Source organism: Rattus norvegicus, chromosome 9 (assembly GCF_036323735.1).
Source record: "Rattus norvegicus strain BN/NHsdMcwi chromosome 9, GRCr8, whole genome shotgun sequence".
NCBI classification, from domain to species: Eukaryota; Metazoa; Chordata; class Mammalia; order Rodentia; family Muridae; genus Rattus; species Rattus norvegicus.
The window spans coordinates 33,538,516-33,555,583 of NC_086027.1; positions in this window are offsets into that span (position 1 = coordinate 33,538,516).

Sequence of the window (17,068 nt, forward strand, 5' to 3'; positions counted from 1 at the left end):
GAGGCATGGAAAACCTGAAGGTCTGAGTAGAGTTTTTCTTTTTTAGATATTTTGTGTATGGATGTGTTGTCTGCACGGCTCTCTTTGTACTATGTGCTTACCTTGCGACTTCGGAGACCAGCAGAGGGCATCGGATCCCCTGGGACTGGAGTTAGAGACAATTGTAAACCGCCCTGCGTGAGCTAGGAATTGAGCCTGGCTCTTCTGGAAGAGCAGCTCACTCACTTAACCACTGAGTCACCTCCTCAAAGGCTGGACGTCTTTATACTGACCTCTGGCCTCCTCATACTCATACACACTCACACATATGAACAAACAAAATAATAGTAATACTGAAGAAGTACAGATAGGCTTAGAAAAAATAGTGTTTTCTCTTACCATAGTGATTATGGACTGAAACCATGAACCAAATTAATAATAATAATAATAATAATAATAATAATAATACAGTGTTTAATTTAAAAGTGAAAATGAGAGCTGGAGAAATGGCTTAGTGGTTAAGAGCACTGACTGCTCTTCCAGAGGTCCTGAGTTCAATTCCCAGCAACCACATGGTGGCTCACAACCATCTGTAATGGGAACCAATGCTCTCCTTTGGTGTGTCTGAAGAGAGTGTATTCACAAACATAAAATAAATAAATAAATCTTTTTTTTAAAAAAAGGCAAAACCCCACATACTGCAGCTTTTATTAGTTCTTTGAGAGTTTCAAGCAATATGTTTTGATTTTGATTATATTTACCTCCCTTTTCTCAACTATTTTTCAATGAACTCATTTCCTACCCACCCCATTTTTCATCTTTTTTTTCAATCACTCGAGAACAAATTGTGCTGCCCAGATATTATTGGATAAATGATCTTGACTTATCAGGAGTTATACTCTTAGAGAAAACTGTCTCTTGTTCTCCAAATAGTTAACAATTGCCAATAGTTCCACATTGTGGGGTAAAATTGTGTGCCCAGATTCTCTTGCCTTACCATGCTTTGGTTTGGGCTTACACAGGGTCTTGTACATTCTGTTGCAATCAGTGTAAGTTCCTGGCTTCCCTCTGGGTCAAAAAGTAATGTTCCAACTTAGGATCTATATTTTCTTCAATGATTTTCTTCAATGATCCCTGAACCTTGGGAGCTTGGGAGAGGGATATGTGTGTGTGTGTGTGTGTGTGTGTGTGTGTGTGTGTGTGTGTGTGTGTTGAAAGTGCAGCAACACTATAATAGGTTCACAATGCTCATACTAGATACCAGATGCTAACAAAATGTCCAGGGCCAGGTATAAGCTATTTCTTTTGGACTTGCTGGTTGGTGTCATCCTAGAACTCTCAAATACTACAGGCTATTGCCATTGTTCTGGTTACCTTCCAGAGCTTGATGGTGAAATCCTATTGTTGAAGACACCACACCCATCTGTGACCCCTTAAAGTTATTCTAAGGACTGGCTTGGAAAGGCATGCCCACCAGTGTAATAGTGGCATCAACATTATGTGAGTAACCAACCACTTTCTCCTTCTCTCTCATTATATATATATATATATACATATATATATATATATACATATCTTTTTTCAAAAGGTCTTTAGTCTTACTTGTTTTTCTTCTTACTCTCTCCTCTACCCAACCTCCCACTCCTCACCTCTCCTTTAACACTTTGTGTCCCATTACTCCCTTTTGATTCATTATTCTATCTCTCCTCCCTTAAGTGTCCCTCCATATAACCCCTTATTAGTTTCCCAACCTTTATTAGTATGTCAAGTGAAACACACATCTCTGATTATTTAAAGCTAACATTCACAGAGAAAACATGGAACTTTATTTTTCTGGGTCTGGGTTACTTCACTCAGAATGATTGTTTACCAATCTATCCACTTACCAGTAAATTTTGTAATTTCAGTTTTAATAGCTAAATAAATTTTGTATAGATATACAATATCTTCATTATCCATTCATTATTGTTGAACATCTAAACTATTTTCATTTCTCAGCTATAGTGAATAGAGCAGCAATGAACATGGATGATCAGGTGTCTCAAGAGTAGACTATATACCCAGGTTATATACCCAGGAGTGTAATAATTGGATCAAATCAGTAGATATATTTTTATGAAGGTATTTTTGATGAACCTCAGTGCTGATTTCCCCAGCGCTACACAGATTTGCATTCTCACCAGCAGTAAATAAGTGTTCCTCTTTCTCCGCATCTATGCTACTGTCTCTTGTCATTTTTAATTATTATCTTAGCCATTTGGTTGATAAAATAAAGCTACAGAAAAATGTGAATCTGCATTTCTCCCCAACAGCTACGGATGTTAAACATCTTCAAAGGCTTCTCAGACATTTGTACTTCATATTTGAAAATTCTGTTTGGTTAAATCCACCATTTTTAATTGAGTTGTCTGTTTTCTTGTTTATTCTTTGAGGGTTTTTTTTTGTATATTGTAGATATTAAACCATCTGTGAGAGCTGGTAAAGACTTTTATCTTCCTGAAAGCTTATCTTTCACTCTAGTGTTTGTGTCTTTTGCTGTACCGAAATGTTTTAGGTTTCATGAGATATTGTTTACTGTTGGTCTTCATTGCTGTGTTATTTGGGTCCTGTTCAGAAAGTCCTTTCCAATGCCAATGAGTTCAAGTGTATTCCCTTTATCAGATTCAGGGTATCAGGTCTTATATTGAGGCCACTGATTCATCTGGAGTTGAGTTTTATGCAGGAGGTATCACCATTCCATATTTCAAGTTAAAGTAAAGCAAGGTATTGGCGTAATTGCAAATGTATTGATCAGTAGAATAAATTGGGAACCACATATAAACCCACACTCATACAGCTACTTGGTCTTTAATGAAGAAGCCAACAATATACATTGGAGAAGAGATACCACCTTTAAAAATGGTGCTGATCACACTAGATATAAGAATGCAGAAGAATGAAGTTCAATTTTATTCTCATTCTGTCTAAAACTGAGTTCAACGCTTTATTATTTCAGTAATATACAATGAAAACAAAAGCCGGGCTCTGCCAGGAGGGAACAGCACACTTGTTATTGGTAAGTCGAGGAAGGGAGAAAAGGGACGGAGGACTAGGAAAGTTCACAGTATATTGATCAAGAGAAGGTCACAAAGAAACAGACAAGACTTGTTTACAGAAATGTATCCTGTTATACATGTACCAGTGAAGTTTTGTATTGATTATTATTTCTCAATAAATGTTTGGTTTATGCTTTTATTTCAAGAATAGCTAGGTACACAGGGGAATATCAATAAGTAAAACCTTTCAAAAGGAGAACATTTATATAGACAAAGGCTCCAAATATTTTTTTTCTCAGACTTCAACGAAAATAACTAAGATTTTATGTTGTGGGAGATAAAAGGGAAAAATGGAGAATTTGTGTAGAGTTTTAGAAACTGGTTTTATAAATCACCAAATTGTAATTACATCTTTAAAAAGTCTAAAATAAAAATGAATTCAACAAACGGATTCGTCAGAAGATGAAAGGCAATGGAGGAAATAACTGGTGAATTAAAAATAACAAATTATTCAGAATATAGTAGAGAAAAATAAAAAAATAAAAAATAGTAAAGAAAAGAACAGAGACACCTTGGAAATAATGAGAAGCTCTAATATACATGTGGAGAGGGTTCCAGGACAACACAATGGCTCAGCTTGCCACCTGAGTTCAATCCCTAGGACCCAAGTGGTGTAAGGAGAAAACCAACATATGCCAAGTTGTCCTATAACCTCCATGAGTATTCCTGTGGTATGCACCTCTTCCCTGTAATGGCGAATACAACATAATAAAAGATGTCCATTCATTAACTCATTCATTCATTCGTTTTACATCCTGATCACTGCCCCCTTCCCCTGATCCCCCCTCACATAGTCCCTACTCACATCCCTACTTCCCTTCCCTTCTCCTATAGGGTGAGTGCCCCCACTGATTACCCCCAACCTTGGCACATCAAGTCTGCAGGAATAGGCACATCCTCACCCACGGAAGCCAGACAAGGCAGCCCAGGAAGGGGAAGGGGATCCACAGGCAGGCAACAGATTTAGGGGCAGCCTTCACTCCAGTTGTTGGAGGACCCACCCACATGAAGGCTTAACTACACATCTGCTACATCTGAGGGGGGTCCTAGGCCAAGCTCATGCTTCCTCTTGGGTTGGTGGCTCTGTCTCTAAGAGCCTCCAAAGGACCCCATTAGTTGACTCTGTTGGTCTTCCTATAGAGTTCCTATCTTCTCCAGGGCCCTCAATCCTTCCCTCAACTCTTCCTTACAACTCTGTCCAATGTTTGGCTATACAAAACAAAATTTTTAAGAGAATTCAATTTTACAAAAATCAGTGTAGGTTATAAACAGTATTTGAATATGGACTGAATAGCTTGTGTCTATCTATCTAGGAATCACACGCGTATGTATGTACCCACTAAAGAAAAAGAGGCCATGAATTTTAACAAGAGAAAGGGAGTGGTATATGAGAAGCCGTTGGAGGGAGGAAAGGCAAGGGGGAAGGGATGTGATTATGTTATGATCTCAAGGGGGAGAAACCTTAAAATTTTTTGAAGAGATAGTGACTCTCTCTTAACGCATGCTTTAAAATGGTTTTTAAAAATCAAGACGAAAACTCCAAAGAACAAAACTTAATTTGCATTACCTCATATTAAAACGACAAGAGGAAAGTCTTAAGCAACCAGGTGGGGGGAACTTTTTTTTTAAAGCCACAATTATGTCAGACAGAAGGAGCTGGAACCAAGAGAGAATGAAACAATGTGTTTAAATGCCGGAAGACAATAACTCCAAACCTATAATTCCACATGCTGGGAAACAGTTCTCTCAAATAGATGCAAAATGAAAATATTTCCAGAGACACAAGAGCAGAAAAACGTCATCCCTGTATAGCATAAGATATTAACTCTGTACTCCAGGGATGGTAGAAAAATGCACCCCTTCCCCCCAAAGACTGAAGCTATAAACATAATCATAGTGAAAATAAACAAATATTTTTAAGAGGTCCTTTGGGTATATACCCAGGAGTCTTCTTCCTGAATTCTCAATCGTGCCTCTCTGCCTGTCATTTTCAAGGTTTAAAAAACCAAGCTCAGGGGTTGGGGATTTAGCTCAGTGGTAGAGCGCTTGCCTAGGAAGCGCAAGGCCCTGGGTTCGGTCCCCAGCTCCGAAAAAAAGAACCAAAAAAAAAAAAAAAAAAAAAAAAAACAAGCGCAGCTTTCCCAAACTGTCCTTTGAGCTTCGCTGTGCTGTCCAGTAAAGCCTCCATCAAACACACATGTGTGTGTCCATGAAAATATGTAATCTCCTGGACAACTCAAGGGAAGCTCTATGGTGTAGACTCAAATGGGAACCGCCTTCATAGGGAACAAGTCAAAAACTCTGTACTCCTGATTCTATGTTATCACTTGTGTGCTCCTCAGTGCACTGACCCATTTCCAGGTCACTGGATCAACAGGACCAAAGCTACTAGTGATGCCCAAGAGGCCAAATGCTACACAAAATGCTCCCTACTAAAAACATTGGTTTTCCTTTGCTGGCTTACTTAGATCTGCACCTTACTTAGATCTTCATTTTGCATCCCAGCCCCTACTAGTAGACACTGAGGCTGAACTCACCCCTATTCCTTCCAGTTTTCCTTTGGCCTCTGGTTCAGCTTTTCTGTTTCTGTCTGCTTCTCAGAATCTTTCCTAACATTTATTTCTACCATCAATAGTCCCTGCATGCATCTATCCTCCCAGCTCCATTCATAGACTATTCTCCTATTCATCCATTGCCTCCTGGAATTCCAAGAAGCATTTGTGGCCATGGTGCACACTTTTTGCACCGTAAGCTCTGTGGATGTCTAGTCACTCTGGAAGACGATGAGAACATCCCTCATATAGTCATTCACATCTCCTTGTTTGTGGAAGTCAAGGACATCTCTAGTAACCTTCAGAGACCATCCCTATGGCTAAGGGTTTATCACAAGTCCCCTACCACCACCTATAAACATGTGGCTTCTCCCCAGAACTTAGAACCTTGCTTGTCCCAGGCTGTACTGAACTGCTGAGGTTGGCGATTCCCCATTTGCTAAAATTGGATCTTGAAGCCACATGAGATTTTGAGGTCTGACAAAGGCTGTGCTACACAACTGGGTGTGCTCCCAGGAATCTGCCATCTCACCTGCGCCCCTATAACATTAGTCTACTAGAACTAACACAGGTCTTCAACCTTACAAACACTGTCCTGACACTTAAAAGTACTATTAGTGCCCCCTCCACTGATCCCTACAATGTGACACTTTCCTTTGCTCCTACACTCTAATGGTCTTTGGAGGCTCATGGGATGTTTTTACTGATCTAAAAGTTTTCTAAGATACTGAGTCTTAATGGACTCAGAAGCCATTCAGTACCTGCCCTCCGAGGACATTCGATTAAGGTACAGATTTTTGCCATTCATGATCCTACTTTGCCAAAAATGGCCCTTAACATACCTTGGCTTCTCCACTAACTGTCCTCTATGTCTTACACTTACTTGTCTTTCAACTCTTTAAAGACTCCAGGGTTTCATCAGTCTGAAGAGTCCTTGTACTTGGAGCCTGGAATTTTGAATTTTTGTCTGCTCCAAGAAGTCTTCCACAGGATTTTTTTTTTATTAACTTGAGTATTTCTTATATACATTTCGAGTGTTATTCCCTTTCCCGGTATCCGGGCAAACATCCCCCTCCCCCCTCCCCTTCCTTATGGGTGTTCCCCTCCCAACCCTCCCCCCATTGCCGCCCTCCCCCCAACAGTCTAGTTCACTGGGGGTTCAGTCTTAGCAGGACCCAGGGCTTCCCCTTCCACTGGTGCTCTTACTAGGATATTCATTGCTACCTATGAGGTCAGAGTCCAGGGTCAGTCCATGTATAGTCTTTAGTTAGTGGCTTAGTCCCTGAAAGCTCTGGTTGCTTGGCATTGTTGTACATATGGAGTCTCGAGCCCCTTCAAGCTCTTCCAGTTCTTTCTCTGATTCCTTCAACAGGGGTTCTATTCTTAGTTCAGTGGTGTGCTGCTGGTATTCGCCTCTGTATTTGCTGTATTCTGGGTGTGTCTCTCAGGAGCGATCTACATCCAGCTCCTGTCGGTCTGCACTTCTTTGCTTCATCCATCTTGTCTAATTGGGTGGCTGTATATGTATGGGCCACATGTGGGGCAGGCTCTGAATGGGTGTTCCTTCAGTCTCTGTTTTAATCTTTGCCTCTCTATTCCCTGCCAAGGGTATTCTTGTTCCCCTCTTAAAGAAGGAGTGAAGCATTCACGTTTCGATCATCCGTCTTGAGTTTCATTTGTTCTAGGCATCTAGGGTAATTCAAGCATTTGGGCTAATAGCCACTTATCAATGAGTGCATACCATGTATGTCTTTCTGTGATTGGGTTAGCTCACTCAGGATGATGTTTTCCAGTTCCAACCATTTGCCTACAAATTTCATAAAGCCGTTGTTTTTTGATAGCTGAGTAATATTCCATTGTGTAGATGTACCACATTTTCTGTATCCATTCCTCTGTTGAAGGGCATCTGGGTTCTTTCCAGCTTCTGGCTATTATAAATAAGGCTGCGATGAACATAGTGGAGCACGTGTCTTTTTTATATGTTGGGGCATCTTTTGGGTTATATGCCCAAGAGAGGTATAGCTGGGTCCTCAGGCAGTTCAATGTCCAATTTTCTGAGGAACCTCCAGACTGATTTCCAGAATGGTTGTACCAGTTTGCAATCCCACCAACAATGGAGGAGTGTTCCTCTTTCTCCGCATCCTCGCCAGCATCTGCTGTCACCTGAGTTTTTGATCTTAGCCATTCTCACTGGTGTGAGGTGAAATCTCAGGGTTGTTTTGATTTGCATTTCCCTTATGACTAAAGATGTTGAACATTTCTTTAGGTGTTTCTCAGCCATTCGGCATTCCTCAGCTGTGAATTCTTTGTTTAGCTCTGAGCCCCATTTTTTAATAGGGTTATTTGTTTCCCTGCGGTCTAACTTCTTGAGTTCTTTGTATATTTTGGATATAAGGCCTCTATCTGTTGTAGGATTGGTAAAGATCTTTTCCCAATCTGTTGGTTGCCGTTTTGTCCTAACCACAGTGTCCTTTGCCTTACAGAAGCTTTGCAGTTTTATGAGATCCCATTTGTCGATTCATGATCTTAGAGCATAAGCCATTGGTGTTTTGTTCAGGAAATTTTTTCCAGTGCCCATGTGTTCCAGATGCTTCCCTAGTTTTTCTTCTATTAGTTTGAGTGTGTCTGGTTTGATGTGGAGGTCCTTGATCCACTTGGACTTAAGCTTTGTACAGGGTGATAAGCATGGATCGATCTGCATTCTTCTACATGTTGCCCTCCAGTTGAACCAGCACCATTTGCTGAAAATGCTATCTTTTTTCCATTGGATGGTTTTGGCTCCTTTGTCAAAAATCAAGTGACCGTAGGTATGTGGGTTCATTTCTGGGTCTTCAATTCTATTCCATTGGTCTATCTGTCTGTCTCTGTACCAATACCATGCAGTTTTTATCACTATTGCTCTGTAATACTGCTTGAGTTCAGGAATAGTGATTCCCCCTGAAGTCCTTTTATTGTTGAGGATAGCTTTAGCTATCCTGGGTTTTTTGTTATTTCAGATGAATTTGCAAATTGTTCTGTCTAACTCTTTGAAGAATTGGATTGGTATTTTGATGGGGATTGCATTGAATCTGTAGATCGCTTTTGGTAAAATGGCAATTTTTACTATATTAATCCTGCCAATCCATGAGCATGGGAGATCTTTCCATCTTCTGAGGTCTTCTTCAATTTCCTTCTTCAGTATCTTGAAGTTCTTATTGTACAGATCTTTTACTTGCTTGGTTAAAGTCACACCGAGGTACTTTATATTATTTGGGTCTATTATGAAGGGTGTCGTTTCCCTAATTTCTTTCTCAGCTTGTTTCTCATTTGTGTAGAGGAAGGCTACTGATTTATTTGAGTTAATTTTATACCCAGCCACTTTGCTGAAGTTGTTTATCAGCTTTAGTAGTTCTCTGGTGGAACTTTTGGGATCACTTAAATATACTATCATATCATCTGCAAATAGTGATATTTTGACTTCTTCTTTTCCGATCTGTATCCCCTTGACCTCCTTTTGTTGTCTGATTGCTCTGGCTAGAACTTCAAGAACTATATTGAATAAGTAGGGAGAGAGTGGGCAGCCTTGTCTAGTCCCTGATTTTAGTGGGATTGCTTCAAGTTTCTCTCCATTTAGTTTAATGTTAGCAACTGGTTTGCTGTATATGGCTTTTACTATGTTCAGGTATGGGCCTTGAATTCCTATTCTTTCCAGGACTTTTATCATGAAGGAGTGTTGAATTTTGTCAAATGCTTTCTCAGCGTCTAATGAAATGATCATGTGGTTTTGTTCTTTCAGTTTGTTTATATAATGGATCACGTTGATGGTTTTCCGTATATTAAACCATCCCTGCATGCCTGGGATGAAGCCTACCTGGTCATGGTGGATGATTGTTTTGATGTGCTCTTGGATTCGGTTTGCCAGAATTTTGTTGAGTATTTTTGCGTCGATATTCATAAGGGAAATTGGTCTGAAGTTCTCTTTCTTTGTTGTGTCTTTGTGTGGTTTAGGTATAAGAGTAATTGTGGCTTCGTAGAAGGTATTCGGTAGTGATCCATCTGTTTCAATTTTGTGGAATAGTTTGGATAATATTGGTATGAGGTCTTCTATGAAGGTTTTATAGAATTCTGCACTAAACCCGTCTGGACCTGGGCTCTTTTTGGTTGGGAGACCTTTAATGACTGCTTCTATTTCCTTAGGAGTTATGGGGTTGTTTAACTGGTTTATCTGTTCCTGATTTAACTTCGGTACCTGGTATCTGTCTAGGAAATTGTCCATTTCCTGAAGATTTTCAAGTTTTGTTGAATATAGGTTTTTAATAGTAAGATCTGATGATTTTTTGAATTTCCTCTGAATCTGTTGTTATGTCTCCCTTTTCATTTCTGATTTTGTTAATTTGGACGCACTCTCTGTGTCCTCTCGTTAGTCTGGCTAAGGATTTATCTATCTTGTTGATTTTCTCAAAGAACCAACTTTTGGTTCTGTTGATTCTTTCTATGGTCCTTTTTGTTTCTACTTGGTTGATTTCTGCTCTGAGTTTGATTATTTCCTGCCTTCTACTCCTCCTGGGTGTATTTGCTTCTTTTTGTTCTAGAGCTTTTAGGTGTGCTGTCAAGCTGCTGACATATGCTCTTTCCTGTTTCTTTCTGCAGGCACTCAGCGCTATGAGTTTTCCTCTTAGCACAGCTTTCATTGTGTCCCATAAGTTTGGGTATGTTGTACCTTCATTTTCATTAAATTCTAAAAAGTTTTTAATTTCTTTCTTTATTTCTTCCTTGACCAGGTTATCATTGAGTAGAGCATTGTTCAATTTCCAAGTATATGTGGGCATTCTTCCTTGATTGTTATTGAAGAACAGTTTTAGGCAGTGGTAGTCTGATAGCACGCATGGGATTATTTCTATCTTTCTGTACCTGTTGAGGCCCGTTTTTTGACCAATTATATGGTCAATTTTGGAGAAAGTACCATGAGGAGCTGAGAAGAAGTTATATCCTTTTGCTTTAGGATAGAATGTTCTATAAATATCCGTTAAGTCCATTTGGCTCATGACTTCTCTTAGTCTGTCTACATCTCTGTTTAATTTCTGTGTCCATGATCTGTCCATTGATGAGAGTGGGGTGTTGAAATCTCCCACTATTATTGTGTGAGATGCAATGTGTGTTTTGAGCTTTAGTAAGGTTTCTTTTACATATGTAGGTGCCCTTGTATTTGGGGCATAGATATTTAGGATTGAGAGTTCATCTTGGTGGATTTTTCCTTTGATGAATATGAAGTGTCCTTCCTTATCTTTTTTGATGACTTTTAGTTGAAAATTGATTTTATTTGATATTAGAATGGCTACTCCAGCTTGCTTCTTCTGACCATTTGCTTGGAAAATTGTTTTCCAGCCTTTCACTCTGAGGTAATGTCTGTCTTTGTCTCTGAGGTGTGTTTCCTGTAGGCAGCAGAATGCAGGGTCCTCGTTGCGTATGCAGTTTGTTAATCTATGTCTTTTTATTGGGGAGTTGAGGCCATTGATGTTGAGAGATATTAAGGCATAGTGATTATTGCTTCCTGTTATATTCATATTTGGATATGAGGTTATGTTTGTGTGCTTTTCTTCTCTTTGTTTTGTTGCCAAGACGATTAGTTTCTTGCTTCTTCTAGGGTATAGCTTGCCTCCTTATGTTGGGCTTTACCATTTATTATCCTTTGTAGTGCTGGATTTGTAGAAAGATATTGTGTAAATTTGGTTTTGTCATGGAATATCTTGGTTTCTCCATCTTTGTTAATTGAGAGTTTTGCAGGATACAGTAACCTGGGCTGGCATTTGTGTTCTCTTAGTGTCTGTATGACATCTGTCCAGGATCTTCTGGCTTTCATAGTTTCTGGCGAAAAGTCTGGTGTAATTCTGATAGGTCTGCCTTTATATGTTACTTGACCTTTTTCCCTTACTGCTTTTAATATTCTTTCTTTATTGTGTGTGTTTGGTGTTTTGACTATTATGTGACAGGAGGTGTTTCTTTTCTGGTCCAATCTATTTGGAGTTCTGTAGGCTTCTTGTATGCCTATGGGTATCTCTTTTTTTAGGTTAGGGAAGTTTTCTTCTATGATTTTGTTGAAGATATTTACTGGTCCTTTGAGCTGGGAGTCTTCACTCTCTTCTATACCTATTATCCTTAGGTTTGATCTTCTCATTGAGTCCTGGATTTCCTGTATGTTTTGGACCAGTAGCTTTTTCCGCTTTACATTATCTTTGACAGTTGAGTCAATGATTTCTATGGAATCTTCTGCTCCTGAGATTCTCTCTTCCATCTCTTGTATTCTGTTGGTGAGGCTTGTATCTACAGCTCCTTGTCTCTTCTTTTGGTTTTCTATATCCAGGGTTGTTTCCATGTGTTCTTTCTTGATTGCTTCTATTTCCATTTTTAATTCCTTCAACTGTTTGATTGTGTTTTCCTGGAATTCTTTCAGGGATTTTTGCGATTCTTTCAGGGATTTTTGCGATTCCTCTCTGTAGGCTTCTACTTGTTTATTAATGTTTTCCTGTGTTTCCCTAAGGGAGTTCTTCATGTCTTTCTTGAGGTCCTCCAGGATCATGATCAAATATGATTTTGAAACTAGATCTTGCTTTTCTGGTGTGTTTGGATATTCCATGTTTGTTTTGGTGGGAGAATTGGGCTCCGATGATGCCATGTAGTCTTGGTTTCTGTTGCTTGGGTTCCTGTGCTTGCCTCTTGCCATCAGATTATCTCTAGTGTTACTTTGTTCTGCTATTTCTGACAGTGGCTAGACTGTCCTATAAGCCTGTGTGTCAGGAGTGCTGTAGACCTGTTTTCCTCTCTTTCAGTCAGTTATGGGGACAGAGTGTTCTGCTTTCGGGCGTGTAGTTTTCCTCTCTACAGGTCTTCAGCTGTTCCTGTGGGCCTGTGTCTTGAGTTCACCAGGCAGCTTTCTTGCAGCAGAAAGGTTGGTCTTACTTGTGGTCCCGAGGCTCAAGTTCGCTCGCAGGGTGCTGCCCACGGGCTCTCTGTGGCGGCAGCAACCAGGAATACCTGCGCCGCCCCTTCCGGGAGCTTCAGTGCACCAGGGTTCCAGATGGCCTTTGGTGTTTTCCTCTGGCGTCCGAGATGTGTATGCAGAGTGCAGTCTCTTCTGGTTTCCCAGGCGTGTCTGCCTCTCTGAGGGTTTAGCTCTCCCTCCCACGGGATTTGGGGGCAGAGAACTGTTTATCCGGTCTGTTTCCTTCAGGTTCCGGCGGTGTCTCAGGCAGGTGTCCTGCCGCTCCTGGGCCCTCCCCCACGGGAGCCCAGAGGCCTTCTACAGTTTCCTCTTGGGCCAGGGATGCTTCCACAGGATTTTTAATCTAGTTTGGATTCCAGAAAGTTCCCCTATAGAGCCATATTACTCCTTTAATACACTGAATTATGTACATGAGCATGAGAAACGTAGGTGGCTCAAAAACAGAGGCATGTAGTACAGGTTCTCTCTTCCAAATGGGGGGGGGGATACAAAAGGATGAAGAATTATTAAGAATAAATGTGTTCTTGCTTTTGTTCCCTCTTGCTCTCTCTTGCCCCTTTGTCCCTTCTCTCCCCATTCCCCTCCCTCCTCTCCATGTGCTCATGGCCAGCCTCTACTCTACTCCTCTTCTACTCTTCTATTTCTCTACTTCTCTCTTTCTTTCTCTGCCCTGCTACCCTCTTAACTCCTCTCCCCATGCCCTGAATAAACTCTATTCTATGCACAAAGAAGAAGCAGAAGCAGAAGAAGAGGAAGAGGAAGAAGAAGGGGGAGAAGAGGAAGAGGAAGAAGAAATGTGAGGTATACAGTCTAGCAGATTGAACTTAGCAAGCACAAGTCTAGAAATGATGATGTCAGCTCCCTGAGGGGTGAGGAGAGAACAAAGAACTCAGTCATCAAAGCCAGTTCTGGTCAAATACAATAGCTAACATTTGTTGACTGCTTACTCTGTACCGAGTGCTAGTTTAAGACCTTTATAAAGGAAAAAACAAAGGCACAAGATCACACAGTAGTATTAAACTACTTGTAACTGAGAAGTCATGACCTAAGTCTAGGCAGTCTGTCTCCCAACAAAGTGCTCTAAGCCAACTGCCAAACTGGCTTTAGGGAGATTTCTGCGTGTATAGCTGAGAAAGGAATGGTGTTTCTCCGGAAGATTATCTAGGGGTGGGAGGAGAGGAAAGAGAGTACATATCTCTGCCCTCTTTCTAGCTCTTGCTTTTGAGATAGGAAAATCAATGTCATCTGTTGTGTCAGTAGCATAGAAAAATAGAACACTGCGACAGACATGAATGAAGGGCACACAACATTCTGGAGTTGCTATTGTTATACGGGGACATCTCCTATCTGACTTAGAGCTGACTCCGAGAATGGGTCCATAAATGAGGGCTGTGTATTGTCTCTTCCTGACCTAAGGACAGATTTGAGAATCAACGTTGAGACTGTTTCAGAGTGAATTGACATTAACAGAGAAGAGACTTCCCTTCAATCAGTAAAGATAAGATCAATCAGTATAGAACCAGGACTTATAGGAACAAGCTATACAACAACAGTTATAAGGACTGGCCCTTCTCCGCAGCTAGCTGGAGAGGTCCGGGTAAGTATAAAAAGGAATTAAATGCTGGAAGACACCACAGTTCACTCATTCCATTATGATCACACATGCCTTCTAACATCTGAGCTATGGTCCGTGAAAAGAGGAAACAGAACTTTTCCTAAAGTGGCTCTGCACACTCTGGGGAATGGCACAAATGAACGTGGGCGATGCATGCAGAAGCCCTGCTGAGCATCCTTGCCCTGTGCTCTGTGACCCACATTACTGAGGCAGAGACCGTAAAGAGGAGCCCGCCCCCAGAATGTCATGGCCTTCACTTCTGCCCTGCACCAATAGCTTCTGTAATCTTGATAAAGTTGTTGGCTCTTTAATCCCTCTGAGCCTTGGTGTATTCACTCTGGGGAAAAGAAAAAGCAGGGCATGAGTAGAGAAGTTCACCCTGAACAGATCCAAAGATGTCTTAGCACCTTAGTATTCAACTGCTATCCAACCAAAGGCTCTGATGGGATGTCCATATGTAGCTTTTAGCTCTCCAAGAAGCCACCAAGAAATACAAATTATAAACTACAAATATCTGGTCTAGTGAGTGAGATCCCACTCGCAGGGCATATGTTCCTTACAAATGTGTTAAAGAACTACCAGTCTAATTTTCTAATATTTTTTGAGCTTATCGAAAAGACTGTTGCATACAAATGGTTTATCTCTCATGATATACTGTGCTCCTGGTGTAGCTTTGCTCATGATGGGAGAGAAAGAGAAACTGCAATGAAAATACTCACCTGAAAAAATTTCCTCCAAATCCCTAAACTCTCTATCACTGTTCTCTACTCCATTTATCTCTGTTCTATAAAAAAGCTAAACTCTACATAAAGTATTCTCTTATTTGTGCGTTAGTGGAGGTATTTAATGTCTTTGTGGTCTCCTGCATCTGGTGCTCTGTGACTTGATGGTCATTCTTTATGTACACTTATGTAGGAACTGAAGGAATCTGTGAAGTTATTGCTACCTACATCATGACGTTAGACAATGAAGGACCAGATGGTACAAAGCCCAAAAGTTTGCTTCTATTTTGATAAAAACACTTCATTATTTTGCTGTTATTGGCCAGCTGCTTCTGGATGTTGCTTTTAACATTTTTCTTCTTTGAGAATATTGTACATGCATACAATGGAATATGATATTTAGCCCCCATTACATACTCCAGCTCTCTCCAAGTCTCCCCTAAAATGACACCTTTCCAACTTTATGTATTATTAATTTTTATAATCCACTAAGTCCAATTAGTGTTGTAGATGTGCATGGTTCTAGGGAGTCCACTAGAACATGGGCTGCCTACTAGTACCCCCACTCTCAAACATGTATGATCCTGTCTCCTCCCCAACTATCAACTTCCAATGGCTCCTCAGGAGTGGGACATTGAGACCATCTGCCTCATCTATACTAAGATATGGGCTGGCTAGATCTTGCATGGACCTTGTTCGTGTATACACAGATACTCTAATTTCCTGAGTCTGATAGCTGTGTCATCCCCAAGAGTCAACATTCACTCCTGCTTATCCCTCTGGCTTAGACTATTTCTGTTCCCTGTTCCTCTAGATCCCTAAGCCCAGGTGGGAGAAGGATGTCCCATCTACTGGTGCTTCCACCCATCTCCTATTTCACTTGACTTTGTTGAAAGTCTCTTCCTGAACTTGAGAGGTGGCAGATGAGGCTGGTTTCTGCAGAACAAGATAATGAACCCTAAGTGGTCCTTCCCTTGGTAATCTCATGTCTCATCAGCTGTGCCTGCAACCCATTGGTTTGTATTTAAATAATATGCTCATTTAGTCCATCACAGGATTTTTATGAGAAAATAATGTTGCAGATCATTTTCTAATCCATAGTTTAATATTTGCAAACTAGCGGAAATGCAATTTTGCTACCGGCACCTGTTCAATGACAGATTGCTTATTTCTAAATACACTATCAAGCACAGCATTAAATAATAAAAGGTGGATTATGTCTGTTCTTTAGCAAAAGCAAATTCCACTTCTTGCTCAGTAATTATCTTAAGAGAGCAAAAAACATAATCGTTAAAAATAAGTTAATTATTTTTGCCATTTGCTTGCTATAGATTAATGTTCACGTTACTTAAATGAAAGTCTTTCTACTGAGAATTTCTTCCCTGAAAATATATTATCTGTGTTTTTTTCTTTTAGTTAAAGTGCTGTGTTTTTTTTTTAATTAAACTTTTTTTCAATGTGCCAGACCTTTTGGGATGATCGCGACAGTGATTCAATATATTTAATCTGAGATTTTGTTTTAGCAAAGCAATAAGATACAAATCATACTCCTCTGGCAGACACTGAACCTTTCTCCTCCCATTGACAGGTGCCATACTTTTCTCACATGGGGAAAGGTGACTTTGAGGGCAAGACTCTAGCGGAGGGCAGAGCTGAGTAAGGAGTTAACTGTGATCAAGAGCCTAAACATTCGTGTTCATTTTATTTCCAAAATTCTTTATTTGATATCAAACATATAGCTATAACATACTTTCAGACATTTTGTAGGTTAATCCCCAAAACCTGTCCTTTTTATATTAATGTGAGCAATGAGGCTGGGACTCTGCTTTCTACTATTCAGTTTGCCAGGTACATCACAGATCCCTCATGGCCATCTCTATCTAGGGAGAAAGTTTTGTATGGTGCCTTATATTCGGTCTTTGTTCAGTACACTTGTTTTGCCTACTTTTTGCTTTGTTTCCATACGGAACAATTTGATCCGGGTTTTTCTCTCTCCCATCTCTACCTAGATCCTCCCCCACCTCTCTACCTACCCAATGTCATTCTACCTATCCATCTACCTATCTGTCTGCCTATCATCCACTATCCCTCCCTTTCAAACAATCAAAAAAAAATCAATAAGACCA